Source organism: Sebastes fasciatus, chromosome 10 (genome assembly GCF_043250625.1).
Source record: "Sebastes fasciatus isolate fSebFas1 chromosome 10, fSebFas1.pri, whole genome shotgun sequence".
In the NCBI taxonomy this organism is placed as follows: Eukaryota; Metazoa; Chordata; class Actinopteri; order Perciformes; family Sebastidae; genus Sebastes; species Sebastes fasciatus.
In genome coordinates, this window is record NC_133804.1 from 5337531 (window position 1) to 5351287 (window position 13757).

General features: G+C 42.7%; 12 non-coding genes across 12 annotated transcripts; all 12 read right to left on the bottom strand.

The window, feature by feature from the left end:
* Positions 1-163: 163 nt before the first annotated feature.
* Positions 164-245, bottom strand: trnal-uag (transfer RNA leucine (anticodon UAG)). The gene has a single exon. It is a non-coding gene; the product is annotated as a tRNA-Leu (tRNA).
* Positions 246-644: 399 nt separating this feature from the next.
* Positions 645-726, bottom strand: trnal-aag (transfer RNA leucine (anticodon AAG)). The gene has a single exon. It is a non-coding gene; the product is annotated as a tRNA-Leu (tRNA).
* Positions 727-1621: 895 nt separating this feature from the next.
* trnal-uag (transfer RNA leucine (anticodon UAG)) lies at positions 1622-1703 on the bottom strand. The gene has a single exon. It is a non-coding gene; the product is annotated as a tRNA-Leu (tRNA).
* A 381-nt stretch (positions 1704-2084) lies between these two features.
* trnal-aag (transfer RNA leucine (anticodon AAG)) lies at positions 2085-2166 on the bottom strand. The gene has a single exon. It is a non-coding gene; the product is annotated as a tRNA-Leu (tRNA).
* A 626-nt stretch (positions 2167-2792) lies between these two features.
* trnal-uag (transfer RNA leucine (anticodon UAG)) lies at positions 2793-2874 on the bottom strand. Its single transcript has one exon. It is a non-coding gene; the product is annotated as a tRNA-Leu (tRNA).
* Positions 2875-3273: 399 nt separating this feature from the next.
* Positions 3274-3355, bottom strand: trnal-aag (transfer RNA leucine (anticodon AAG)). Its single transcript has one exon. It is a non-coding gene; the product is annotated as a tRNA-Leu (tRNA).
* A 903-nt stretch (positions 3356-4258) lies between these two features.
* trnal-uag (transfer RNA leucine (anticodon UAG)) lies at positions 4259-4340 on the bottom strand. The gene has a single exon. It is a non-coding gene; the product is annotated as a tRNA-Leu (tRNA).
* A 390-nt stretch (positions 4341-4730) lies between these two features.
* On the bottom strand, positions 4731-4812 carry trnal-aag (transfer RNA leucine (anticodon AAG)). Its single transcript has one exon. It is a non-coding gene; the product is annotated as a tRNA-Leu (tRNA).
* Positions 4813-5707: 895 nt separating this feature from the next.
* On the bottom strand, positions 5708-5789 carry trnal-uag (transfer RNA leucine (anticodon UAG)). The gene has a single exon. It is a non-coding gene; the product is annotated as a tRNA-Leu (tRNA).
* A 399-nt stretch (positions 5790-6188) lies between these two features.
* Positions 6189-6270, bottom strand: trnal-aag (transfer RNA leucine (anticodon AAG)). Its single transcript has one exon. It is a non-coding gene; the product is annotated as a tRNA-Leu (tRNA).
* An 895-nt stretch (positions 6271-7165) lies between these two features.
* trnal-uag (transfer RNA leucine (anticodon UAG)) lies at positions 7166-7247 on the bottom strand. The gene has a single exon. It is a non-coding gene; the product is annotated as a tRNA-Leu (tRNA).
* A 399-nt stretch (positions 7248-7646) lies between these two features.
* trnal-aag (transfer RNA leucine (anticodon AAG)) lies at positions 7647-7728 on the bottom strand. The gene has a single exon. It is a non-coding gene; the product is annotated as a tRNA-Leu (tRNA).
* Between the last annotated feature and the right edge of the window lie 6029 nt (positions 7729-13757).

Below are 13757 nucleotides of genomic sequence, written 5' to 3' on the forward strand. Positions count from 1 at the left end.
CGTGCACTTCTTTCTAGTGATTTTCGCAATTCCCTCCAAGAATCCTTAAGGTTCCACTTTTTTGGGGGCACCCACACTTCTAACTTACCTGGAGTTGCCCAAAGGAGAACTGCCTATGTGAACACATTTTTTCCAGCAATCTTAAAGGCAAGTCCAGAAAGGATGGCAGTGGTGGGATTTGAACCCACACCTCCATAGAGACTGAAGCCTAAATCCAGCACCTTCGACCACTCGGCCACACTACCTCATCTTCAAACTCTGCTCCTACTTTGCTCAGTGGTTGTAAACAAGTTCCCATTTAAGTAGTCAACTGGCAATGTTCATTGTACATTCAACAGCAACCAGAGCTTCAATGGAAATACCTTCAACCAATCAGTCAAAAGAGCAATATTTAACAGTTGACTTTGCTTGGGTTGGAAATGTTTGCAAACTGAGATTCTTGATTGAGACTGCTTGGTTCATATTTCACATTAATCATCGAAAAACATGGCTATGTGAGTCAGCATGGAGCAAGCCAAGTGGCCACTGACCTTTTTGGTAATATTGGTTACCTCACACAAGTTCACCAAGGTTAATACACTTAACTATGTTAACAAGAGCTGCATGCAACTTACTGTCTTTACCAGATACCTTACATTATCAAATGGCAGTGGTGGGATTTGAACCCACGCCTCCTGAGAGACTGGAGCCTTAATCCAGCGCCTTAGACCGCTCGGCCACACTACCTTAAAATGTGTCTTCATTGTTTCAGCAGTTGTTGAACAAGTGAAGAAGGCAAATATGCAGAATAAGTTGAGATGTTTCAATGAAAATAAGAGCCACTATTTGAAGGTATTAGTACATTTTCGCCAATGCCTGGGCTGTGAGTGTTGTGAAAATAGTGATATTGTGTAACTTTACACTGGGAACCAAGTGAAAACATGGCATTGTGATTATGAAAGGAAAGGATGAAGACAGCATGGAGCCTTGCAGGCCCAAAGTATTTACACTTAGCAGAGGATGGTTTCGATCCATCGACCTCTGGGTTATGGGCCCAGCACGCTTCCGCTGCGCCACTCTGCTCGCCTTTCCACAACTTGGGACTTCCAAATCTGTGCTTTACTAATCATGGGCATCTTTGGGAACCTGTGGGAACCAATGTTTCAGTAGCTTACAGGTTTCAAAGTTAAGTTAGCTTCTTTCTAGTGATTTCCAAAATTTCCTCCTGGACTCTTGAAGGTAAGTCCAAGAGGATGGACTCATCCTCCAGATCTAAAGCCTTTACAACTAGCAGAGGATGGTTTCGATCCATCGACCTCTGGGTTATGGGCCCAGCACGTTTCCGCTGCCCCACTCTGCTCGCTCAACAAGTTCTGGGTCTGTAACATCTGTCTTTTACTAATTGTGGGAATCTTTGGGAACCCGTGGGAACCAAAAGTTCAGCAGCTTAAAGGGTGCAAATTTATGCATTTGGGGGACCGTGCACTTCTTTCTAGTGATTTTCGCAATTCCCTCCAAGAATCCTTAAGGTTCCACTTTTTTGGGGGCACCCACACTTCTAACTTACCTGGAGTTGCCCAAAGGAGAACTGCCTATGTGAACACATTTCTTCCAGCAATCTTAAAGGCAAGTCCAGAAAGGATGGCAGTGGTGGGATTTGAACCCACGCCTCCATAGAGACTGGAGCCTAAATCCAGCGCCTTCGACCACTCGGCCACACTACCGCATCTTTAAACTCTGCTCTTACTCTGCTCAGTGGTTGTAAACAAGTTCCCATTTAAGTAGTCAACTGGCAATGTTCATTGTACATTCAACAGCAACCAGAGCTTCAATGGAAATACCTTCAACCAATCAGCCAAAAGAGCAATATTTAACAGTTGACTTTGCTTGGGTTGGAAATGTTTGCAAACTGAGATTCTTGATTGAGACTGCTTGGTTCATATTTCACATTAATCATCGAAAAACATGGCTATGTGAGTCAGCATGGAGCAAGCCAAGTGGCCACTGACACTTTTGGTTACCTCACACAAGTTCACTACACTTAACTATGTTAACAAGAGCTGCATGCAACTTACTGTCTTTACCAGATACCTTACATTATCAAATGGCAGTGGTGGGATTTGAACCCACGCCTCCTGAGAGACTGGAGCCTTAATCCAGCGCCTTAGACCGCTCGGCCACACTACCTTAAAATGTGTCTTCATTGTTTCAGCAGTTGTTGAACAAGTGAAGAAGGCAAATATGCAGAATAAGTTGAGATGTTTCAATGAAAATAAGAGCCACTATTTGAAGGTATTAGTACATTTTCGCCAATGCCTGGGCTGTGAGTGTTGTGAAAATAGTGATGTAGTGGCATTGTGTAACTTTACACTGGGAACCAAGTGAAAACATGGCAATGTGATTATGAAAGGAAAGGATGAAGACAGCATGGAGCCTTGCAGGCCCAAAGTATTTACACTTAGCAGAGGATGGTTTTGATCCATCGACATCTGGGTTATGGGCCCAGCACGTTTCCGCTGCGCCACTCTGCTCGCTCAACAAGTTCTGGGTCTGTAACATCTGTCTTTTACTAATTGTGGGAATCTTTGGGAACCCGTGGGAACCAAAAGTTCAGCAGCTTAAAGGGTGCAAATTTATGCATTTGGGGGACCGTGCACTTCTTTCTAGTGATTTTCGCAATTCCCTCCAAGAATCCTTAAGGTTCCACTTTTTTGGGGGCACCCACACTTCTAACTTACCTGGAGTTGCCCAAAGGAGAACTGCCTATGTGAACACATTTCTTCCAGCAATCTTAAAGGCAAGTCCAGAAAGGATGGCAGTGGTGGGATTTGAACCCACGCCTCCATAGAGACTGGAGCCTAAATCCAGCGCCTTCGACCACTCGGCCACACTACCGCATCTTTAAACTCTGCTCTTACTCTGCTCAGTGGTTGTAAACAAGTTCCCATTTAAGTAGTCAACTGGCAATGTTCATTGTACATTCAACAGCAACCAGAGCTTCAATGGAAATACCTTCAACCAATCAGCCAAAAGAGCAATATTTAACAGTTGACTTTGCTTGGGTTGGAAATGTTTGCAAACTGAGATTCTTGATTGAGACTGCTTAGTTCATATTTCACATTAATCATCGAAAAACATGGCTATGTGAGTCAGCATGGAGCAAGCCAAGTGGCCACTGACCCTTTTGGTAATATTGGTTACCTCACACAAGTTCACCAAGGTTAATACACTTAACTATGTTAACAAGAGCTGCATGCAACTTACTGTCTTTACCAGATACCTTACATTATCAAATGGCAGTGGTGAGATTTGAACCCACGCCTCCTGAGAGACTGGAGCCTTAAGCCAGCGCCTTAGACCGCTCGGCCACACTACCTTAAAATGTGTCTTCATTGTTTCAGCAGTTGTTGAACAAGTGAAGAAGGCAAATATGCAGAATAAGTTGAGATGTTTCAATGAAAATAAGAGCCACTATTTGAAGGTATTAGTACATTTTCGCCAATGCCTGGGCTGTGAGTGTTGTGAAAATAGTGATGTAGTGGCATTGTGTAACTTTACACTGGGAACCAAGTGAAAACATGGCAATGTGATTATGAAAGGAAAGGATGAAGACAGGATGGAGCCTTGCAGGTCCAAAGTATTTACACTTAGCAGAGGATGGTTTCGATCCATCGACCTCTGGGTTATGGGCCCAGCACTCTTCCGCTGCGCCACTCTGCTCGCCTTTCCACAACTTGGGACTTCCAAATCTGTGCTTTACTAATCATGGGCATCTTTGGGAACCTGTGGGAACCAATGTTTCAGTAGCTTACAGGTTTCAAAGTTAAGTTAGCTTCTTTCTAGTGATTTCCAAAATTTCCTCCAGGACTCTTGAAGGTAAGTCCAAGAGGATGGATTCAACCTCCCGATCTAAAGCCTTTACAACTAGCAGAGGATGGTTTCGATCCATCGACCTCTGGGTTATGGGCCCAGCACGCTTCCGCTGCGCCACTCTGCTCGCTCAACAAGTCCTGGGTCTGTAACATCTGTCTTTCACTAATTGTGGGAATCTTTGGGAACCCGTGGGAACCAAAAGTTCAGCAGCTTAAAGGGTGCAAATTTATGCATTTGGGGGACCGTGCACTTCTTTCTAGTGATTTTCGCAATTCCCTCCAAGAATCCTTAAGGTTCCACTTTTTTGGGGGCACCCACACTTCTAACTTACCTGGAGTTGCCCAAAGGAGAACTGCCTATGTGAACACATTTCTTCCAGCAATCTTAAAGGCAAGTCCAGAAAGGATGGCAGTGGTGGGATTTGAACCCACGCCTCCATAGAGACTGGAGCCTAAATCCAGCGCCTTCGACCACTCGGCCACACTACCTCATCGTTAAACTCTGCTCTTACTCTGCTCAGTGGTTGTAAACAAGTTCCCATTTAAGTAGTCAACTGGCAATGTTCATTGTACATTCAACAGCAACCAGAGCTTCAATGGAAATACCTTCAACCAATCAGTCAAAAGAGCAATATTTAACAGTTGACTTTGCTTGGGTTGGAAATGTTTGCAAACTGAGATTCTTGATTGAGACTGCTTGGTTCATATTTCACATTAATCATCGAAAAACATGGCTATGTGAGTCAGCATGGAGCAAGCCAAGTGGCCACTGATCCTTTTGGTAATATTGGTTACCTCACACAAGTTTAATACACTTAGCTATGTTAACAAGAGGTGCATGCAACTTACTGTCTTTACCAGATATCTTACATTATCAAATGGCAGTGGTGGGATTTGAACCCACGCCTCCTGAGAGACTGGAGCCTTAATCCAGCGCCTTAGACCGCTCGGCCACACTACCTTAAAATGTGTCTTCATTGTTTCAGCAGTTGTTGAACAAGTGAAGAAGGCAAATATGCAGAATAAGTTGAGATGTTTCAATGAAAATAAGAGCCACTATTTGAAGGTATTAGTACATTTTCGCCAATGCCTGGGCTGTGAGTGTTGTGAAAATAGTGATATTGTGTAACTTTACACTGGGAACCAAGTGAAAACATGGCAATGTGATTATGAAAGGAAAGGATGAAGACAGCATGGAGCCTTGCAGGCCCAAAGTATTTACACTTAGCAGAGGATGGTTTCGATCCATCGACCTCTGGGTTATGGGCCCAGCACGCTTCCGCTGCGCCACTCTGCTCGCCTTTCCACAACTTGGGACTTCCAAATCTGTGCTTTACTAATCATGGGCATCTTTGGGAACCTGTGGGAACCAATGTTTCAGTAGCTTACAGGTTTCAAAGTTAAGTTAGCTTCTTTCTAGTGATTTCCAAAATTTCCTCCAGGACTCTTGAAGGTAAGTCCAAGAGGATGGACTCGTCCTCCCGATCTAAAGCCTTTACAACTAGCAGAGGATGGTTTCGATCCATCGACCTCTGGGTTATGGGCCCAGCACGTTTCCGCTGCGCCACTCTGCTCGCTCAACAAGTTCTGGGTCTGTAACATCTGTCTTTTACTAATTGTGGGAATCTTTGGGAACCCGTGGGAACCAAAAGTTCAGCAGCTTAAAGGGTGCAAATTTATGCATTTGGGGGACCGTGCACTTCTTTCTAGTGATTTTCGCAATTCCCTCCAAGAATCCTTAAGGTTCCACTTTTTTGGGGGCACCCACACTTCTAACTTACCTGGAGTTGCCCAAAGGAGAACTGCCTATGTGAACACATTTCTTACAGCAATCTTAAAGGCAAGTCCAGAAAGGATGGCAGTGGTGGGATTTGAACCCACGCCTCCATAGAGACTGGAGCCTAAATCCAGCGTCTTCGACCACTCGGCCACACTACCGCATCTTTAAACTCTGCTCTTACTCTGCTCAGTGGTTGTAAACAAGTTCCCATTTAAGTAGTCAACTGGCAATGTTCATTGTACATTCAACAGCAACCAGAGCTTCAATGGAAATACCTTCAACCAATCAGCCAAAAGAGCAATATTTAACAGTTGACTTTGCTTGGGTTGGAAATGTTTGCAAACTAAGATTCTTGATTGAGACTGCTTGGTTCATATTTCACATTAATCATCGAAAAACATGGCTATGTGAGTCAGCATGGAGCAAGCCAAGTGGCCACTGACCCTTTTGGTAATATTGGTTACCTCACACAAGTTCACCAAGGTTAATACACTTAGCTATGTTAACAAGAGCTGCATGCAACTTACTGTCTTTACCAGATACCTTACATTATCAAATGGCAGTGGTGGGATTTGAACCCACGCCTCCTGAGAGACTGGAGCCTTAATCCAGCGCCTTACACCGCTCGGCCACACTACCTTAAAATGTGTCTTCATTGTTTCAGCAGTTGTTGAACAAGTGAAGAAGGCAAATATGCAGAATAAGTTGAGATGTTTCAATGAAAATAAGAGCCACTATTTGAAGGTATTAGTACATTTTCGCCAATGCCTGGGCTGTGAGTGTTGTGAAAATAGTGATATTGTGTAACTTTACACTGGGAACCAAGTGAAAACATGGCAATGTGATTATGAAAGGAAAGGATGAAGACAGCATGGAGCCTTGCAGGTCCAAAGTATTTACACTTAGCAGAGGATGGTTTCGATCCATCGACCTCTGGGTTATGGGCCCAGCACGCTTCCGCTGCGACACTCTGCTCGCCTTTCCACAACTTGGGACTTCCAAATCTGTGCTTTACTAATCATGGGCATCTTTTGGAACCTGTGGGAACCAATGTTTCAGTAGCTTACAGGTTTCAAAGTTAAGTTAGCTTCTTTCTAGTGATTTCCAAAATTTCCTCCAGGACTCTTGAAGGTAAGTCCAAGAGGATGGACTCATCCTCCCGATCTAAAGCCTTTACAACTAGCAGAGGATGGTTTCGATCCATCGACCTCTGGGTTATGGGCCCAGCACGCTTCCGCTGCGCCACTCTGCTCGCTCAACAAGTCCTGGGTCTTTAACATCTGTCTTTCACTAATTGTGGGAATCTTTGGGAACCCGTGGGAACCAAAAGTTCAGCAGCTTAAAGGGTGCAAATTTGTGCATTTGGGGGACCGTGCACTTCTTTCTAGTGATTTTCGCAATACCTTCCAAGAATCCTTAAGGTTCCACTTTTTTGGGTGCACCCACACTTCTAACTTACCTGGAGTTGCCCAAAGGAGAACTGCCTATGTGAACACATTTCTTCCAGCAATCTTAAAGGCAAGTCCAGAAAGGATGGCAGTGGTGGGATTTGAACCCACGCCTCCATAGCGACTGGAGCCTAAATCCAGGGCCTTCGACCACTCGGCCACACTACCTCATCTTTAAACTCTGCTCTTACTCTGCTCAGTGGTTGTAAACAAGTTCCCATTTAAGTAGTCAACTGGCAATGTTCATTGTACATTCAACAGCAACCAGAGCTTCAATGGAAATACCTTCAACCAATCAGTCAAAAGAGCAATATTTAACAGTTGACTTTGCTTGGGTTCGAAATGTTTGCAAACTGAGATTCTTGATTGAGACTGCTTGGTTCATATTTCACATTAATCATCGAAAAACATGGCTATGTGAGTCAGCATGGAGCAAGCCAAGTGGCCACTGACCCTTTTGGTAATATTGGTTACCTCACACAAGTTCACCAAGGTTAATACACTTAGCTATGTTAACAAGAGGTGCATGCAACTTACTGTCTTTACCAGATATCTTACATTATCAAATGGCAGTGGTGGAATTTGAACCCACGCCTCCTGAGAGACTGGAGCCTTAATCCAGTGCCTTAGACCGCTCGGCCACACTACCTTAAAATGTGTCTTCATTGTTTCAGCAGTTGTTGAACAAGTGAAGAAGGCAAATATGCAGAATAAGTTGAGATGTTTCAATGAAAATAAGAGCCACTATTTGAAGGTATTAGTACATTTTCGCCAATGCCTGGGCTGTGAGTGTTGTGAAAATAGTGATGTAGTGGCATTGTGTAACTTTACACTGGGAACCAATTGAAAACATGGCAATGTGATTATGAAAGGAAAGGATTAAGACAGCATGGAGTCTTGCAGGCCCAAAGTATTTACACTTAGCAGAGGATAGTTTCGATCCATTGACCTCTGGGTTATGGGCCCAGCATGCTTCCGCTGCGCCACTCTGCTCGCCTTTCCACGACTTGGGACTTCCAAATCTGTGCTTTACTAATCATGGGCATCTTTGGGAACCTGTGGGAACCAATGTTTCAGGAGCTTACAGGTTTCAAAGTTAAGTTAGCTTCTTTCTAGTGATTTCCAAAATTTCCTCCAGGACTCTTGAAGGTAAGTCCAGAAAACGGTCCCGATATCCAGAGAGTTTTCACAGGGTAGTACAGCAACATTATTTCTAGGATGTTCTATATGGTCTATATGGAATATATGGTGTCCACTGTAGCATTAAGAAGTGAAGACATTTAATTTTAGACTCTCATGGCAATGCATGCTTAATCATCATCACTGGTTTACCGAAGCAAGTCAGTTAGCCGACGAAAACATATAAAAGACACATTGAAGATTTTGACATGATCATTAAACCTGATTAAATCACAAACCCAAAATGAGAGTCACTGCTTTGTGGGGTTAAATAGATCTACATATCGTTTTCCAATCGCTGTGATATATTGTTCTCTCTGTTGCTCATAATGGCTGCAGGGAATACCTGGGGGGACTCTCCCTAGCTCTCTTTCTTGCTCACACACAAAGAGAAACATATATATATACATGCATACACACCCATCCACACACATATAGAACATACAAGCATACATACACAAATATGGAAACAAATTGACACACACGCACACTTCCAATAAAGCAGAAAAATTAGGTAAACACATACATCCTATCTGCACATATAACCAAGGTTTAATACTCAGCTCACACACATACATAAACATGAATACACACAAAACTAGAAACACAAAACTTGTGCAAATTTACACACACATACATACACATGGGCAGAAAAAATAAACATTCATAAATGAATGCAAAAATGTGACTAACTCATATATGCTCAATGACCTCACGCGCTCTCCCTTGCTCACTCGCACACACGGCAGGCACACAACACGTTGATTGACCTGGCCTTTGTTAATGTCACATCTGCCCTCTCCCAAGTCCTCCTGGGCTGACTGGCTAATATGGCCATTACGCTCCAATAGGTTGAGATGTTAAAGATAACCTGCCTGTTTCTGGAGACAAGGAGAGAGATGGGGGTGGAGGACAGGAGAAAGATGAGGCGGCCGATTGATATATGGATGGTTCGAAGAAAAGAAGGTGAAAAACACACACACACACACAAAAGCGCTCACATTCACCCTCAAGGTGTTTGTGGACATTATGCAGAAAATAAAAGCTCCTTGCATGCCAGAGTGATTGGTGTGTGTATGTGTCTGCGTGTGTGAGTGCAACAACCACAGCAAATTGCCAACAGTCAAAATGAAAAATGTGCACATGTATGAGTGGGAGCACTTGTTCAGTGGAGAGATGAGAACCAGATTAAATTTGAAACATTAGTAGAGCCCTCACACTTTTTTCCCAGTGGAACATTTCAGAGCTCTTTAGAATGAAATCAGTTTGGTAAATTGATCTCAAATTTGAACAACACTACATTTATTTGAAAAACATAATGAATAACAAGATTTTTAGGCAGAGCCATGATCATGAAAACAAAATATGGGACCCTCATTTTAACATCACCATATTACTATTATGTTATATGTTATATTATGCTAAATGTTACCTGGATATATTTCTATAAACTGTTTTACCACTGTTGGTTAGGTATAATTTGCCATTTTCCTTTACTTGCTGTCAGGTTATCAACTGTTCCTTTACTGGGCAGTGGTATTTTGAGATCCAAACAAAATGCCATACTAATATTTGACTGTTAACATTAGTGTTGTGTAGAGCAGTGGTTCTCAACCCAGATCATTTCTGGGGGTTGGCAGATGGTCGTGGAGAAAAAAATAAAATAACATATTAAAAATAAAATAACATTAATATTTCTTTACATCGCCTGTATCTGCCTGTGATATAATTTGGCATAGATTTTATTGAGTGTGTTTGTGAGAGTCAAAGTGTGTGTGCACATGATTTCCTGACTTGATTTTTCAACGGGTCAGGAGAGAGAAAAAGTAATCAAGCTCATCAAAAATCCACAAAATTGCAAAAAACAAAGCATTATTTATTTGGACTACATTTATTTATCAGAACATTCACAATAATCACTCAAAATCAGCAGGAGGAGGCGCGTAAAAAAACAGCAGTTTACACCGAACACAAACATTATTATTTTGGAAAAGGTTGAGAACCACTGGTGTAGAGCACTATGCCTGAGCAATGTGTACATACTGTTTAAATGCACAACAGCTGAGTAATGGCAAAGGTTTTGTGTCACATACAGTTTAATTTAGTTTATTACTTTATTTGACAGAGACAGTGCATATGAATAAAATTTCTCAAAATAATCATAACTACAGGTCCCTGGTTAGAAGAACCATACTGCATATGTTCTGCTAATTCGCTACCATCAACAGCAAGGCTATCATTATGCCAGAAAAGATTAGCCGCCATATAAGCATAGAAAATGACAATCACGTATTATATCATATGGCTATACACAAAACATGTTAGGTTACTTTAGCAGTTACTCAGTGGTCAACTCTTTTGTTTCTGGTGTAATTAGATTTTTTTTTTTCAATTTACCTTCGAACTACTGCAGTGCCCGTTCAAAGCGTGCCTGTTCGGAACGGGTTGATTGCTTTGCCTCCGGTATTGCTGCTTGCAGCTTTTTCAAGAAGTGCTCATCCAAACAACTTAACACTCGACACTGCACTTCATTGGGTCCTGTGCAATACACCCCGCTGAGTGTGAAGTCGAACTGTTGTCTAGAAAATGACTAATAAATATGTCACGTAGATCTTTCTCCAATCTCTCTTTTTTTACCTGTTCTTTGAATGTACCGTAGCAAGCAACGGAGAGCGAGCTTTACCCGGCATGATGCTCGGCAGTGTAACGGTTAATATTGTAGAGAGCGACAGAGAGCGAGCTGTACCCAGCATTCCGTTCGGCGGTGTAACAGTTAACAGGGGTCCCTGCTCAATGCACTACACAATGTGCGCACTAACGCACTACTAATAAAAATGTCCCGTAGATTTCAAGAGCTCACACTCAACGAGCAAGCTTCTTTGGGTCATCGGCAATACAGCCTCCAAGTGTGAAGTCGATCAGATGAACGGTTGTCGAACGGTTTCATGTTTGCTTGGTTGTGGTTCCAAGTGGTGGAAATCTGTCTGTACTTCTGCCTATGACAGAATCAGACACAATAAACTGCAAAGGGTCAAATTTGCTGTAGAAAAGTGCCTCAGTTCTGTTGGTTAGAGATGTTATATCCATTAAGCTAAGTCTTTACCCACTGCCTGTTCATTGCCATCCTTTGTTTTTGCTGCTGTATTGGAGTCTCTCTGGAGTTTCTCATTTTGGTCCATGCAACCACTTTTGTATGTCTGATTTAGCTAAAACAACACGAAGTGCACAGAGTGTATCTTCAGTTTGTTTCTTTTCTGTTGTGTACCTCTGTTTGTTTTGTCTTTAATTTGTCTAGCACTAATTTAAAAGAGACAAATACACTGTGTTTCCAAGGACTGCTTCACAATAAAAGCCACCCCAAGTTTTTCCTTAATCATCAAACCTTTTCTGGCTACACCTGCGGTATAACTATTTATGCCATGACCATGATAACGCATTGCATTGTACAGTGAAGGTTTACTCGAGTGGATGCGTTTCCTTGGAACAACTATGTCCCCTTTGGAACAATGTCAATGGAACAATGTTCTCCAATCCTTGTGGTGCTTTTATTTGCACAGGTTTTTACATCAATGCTGCAGAGGCAGTTCAGGAAGTTCCAAAGCGTCCCAAAGTCACCCACAATGCCACAATGCAGTCTCAGTTGGGAAATGCACGCACCTTTCAAAGCCTGCCAAAACACAAGCTGCACTTTGCTGCAAGCCCTTGGATGCGATCACAACTTAAAGTCAAAGCCAACATCGACCAAATACAACCATGCAGCACGTCTTTGCACATGAAATGTAGTGGAGGATTTACTTCATTAAATCCTTGAAATGATTCAAAGACTTTTGGAGAAGGCACAAAGCCCCTTTTCAAACTTTTCTATGTAAAGAAAACTGATTTCATCCTGTTGTCAAAAAAAGCACCAGAGTTTTATCTCTTTGCCACTATACTCTTATGCTACGTTGCTCTTACCTGCAATTGTTCTGTTCGTCTGATTATTCTCAAGTGTTGAAATATAACATTTTGTTTGTTGTTTTTGAAGTTTATAAGCCCGGAGTTTCAGAGCGTTCGAACCGTTGTCGTAATATTTCTGTTTGGTAAACGTGAATGACATATTTCCATCCTTCCTGTAAGTAAATCATCTAGGGTCCTGCGTGTTTGTTTTAGTTCATTCAAAATAATTAAGTCCTTTGTTACTTTGTGTTCTCTTTCCATAGATTTAAATTTTGCACTCCAATTATAAAACTTCTTTCTCTTCTTCATCTCTTCTTAAAGGAGGATTAAGACATAATCTTGCCGTTAATAACTGCTTTTGCCCCTTCCCAAAGGGTAATAGGATCAATGCTGTCCATGTTATTTATTTCTAGATAATCACAAGTGTGATATAGGAGCATGGTCAGATAATGTGGTGTGGTCACTTGTACATCGTTTTACCTTGGACAGATCATTTTTAAACATTAAGAAGTAATCATGTCTAGAATAGCAGTCGTGGGGATTAGAATAAAATGTATAATCTCTCTCATCAGGGTGTAGTGCTCTCCAGATGTCTATTAAGCCTATTTCTGTTGAGTCTCTTTTCATGACTTTAGCTGCCTGGCTTGCACTGTGTTGTCTTTTGCTTTGTGTGTCGAACTTTGGCCGCCTAGTATTACCATGTCTTTACTTCCCGACGCTATTAAAGGCACTGTTTGTAACTTCTTACGCGTATAAATCATTGTGATTCGGTGTCCCATGCGCGCTCGCGTGTGGCTACGCTGTTCAGACTCAGACTCCAACACAAACTGCACGGAAGCACCAAAACCGCAAAGTTCTATCTGGTGAAGCCCGTCTTGCAAGACAGTGTTAACTCTTCCTGCTTCGGCCTCCTGACCGCGGTCAGAAGACACAGGGGAGACCGTAGCTTTGGTCTCCAGGGCCAGAGTCTCTGCTGTACGCTGCTCCTCTGCCTGCCTGCCTTCACTCACACACCGTGCTCGTTCTCGCTCGCACACTACACACTGCAGAAGAGTTAGTTTAGCTCTGAGAATATCTAGTGAATGTACAGTGGAAGTTTGTGCAGAAATAGATGCTGCAGCTCCTCCAGACCAACAGAGGTTTCTTGTATCGTTTCCTGCTGCTGAGTGAAGGGACGGCGCTCCAGAGCGAGTAACGTTATCTACAACCGCGGCTGCGGTGTCTCCCTGGTTCCTCCTGACCACGGTCGGGAGGCTGAAGCAGGTAAACACAGTGTCAACATTGATTCATTGAGAGACCTCCGTCTGGTCAGCTAACATTACTGCTAAGCAGGTGAAATATAGAGTGATATTGTGGTTTTAGCTGACGTGTGTCGCCTCACTGTTTTGAGCGATGCTCGTTCATTTCTATGTAGAGCAAGCACAAGCGCGAGTAACAGGATGCTGACTTTCGTTGACTTAACGGCCACAGGTGTCGCTGTTAACAAGCAATTTTTGATTCTTACATAAAGTCCCTTTAATAATTTTACTCAGCATATAAGGACCCTTCTCTGGTGGGCTGTAT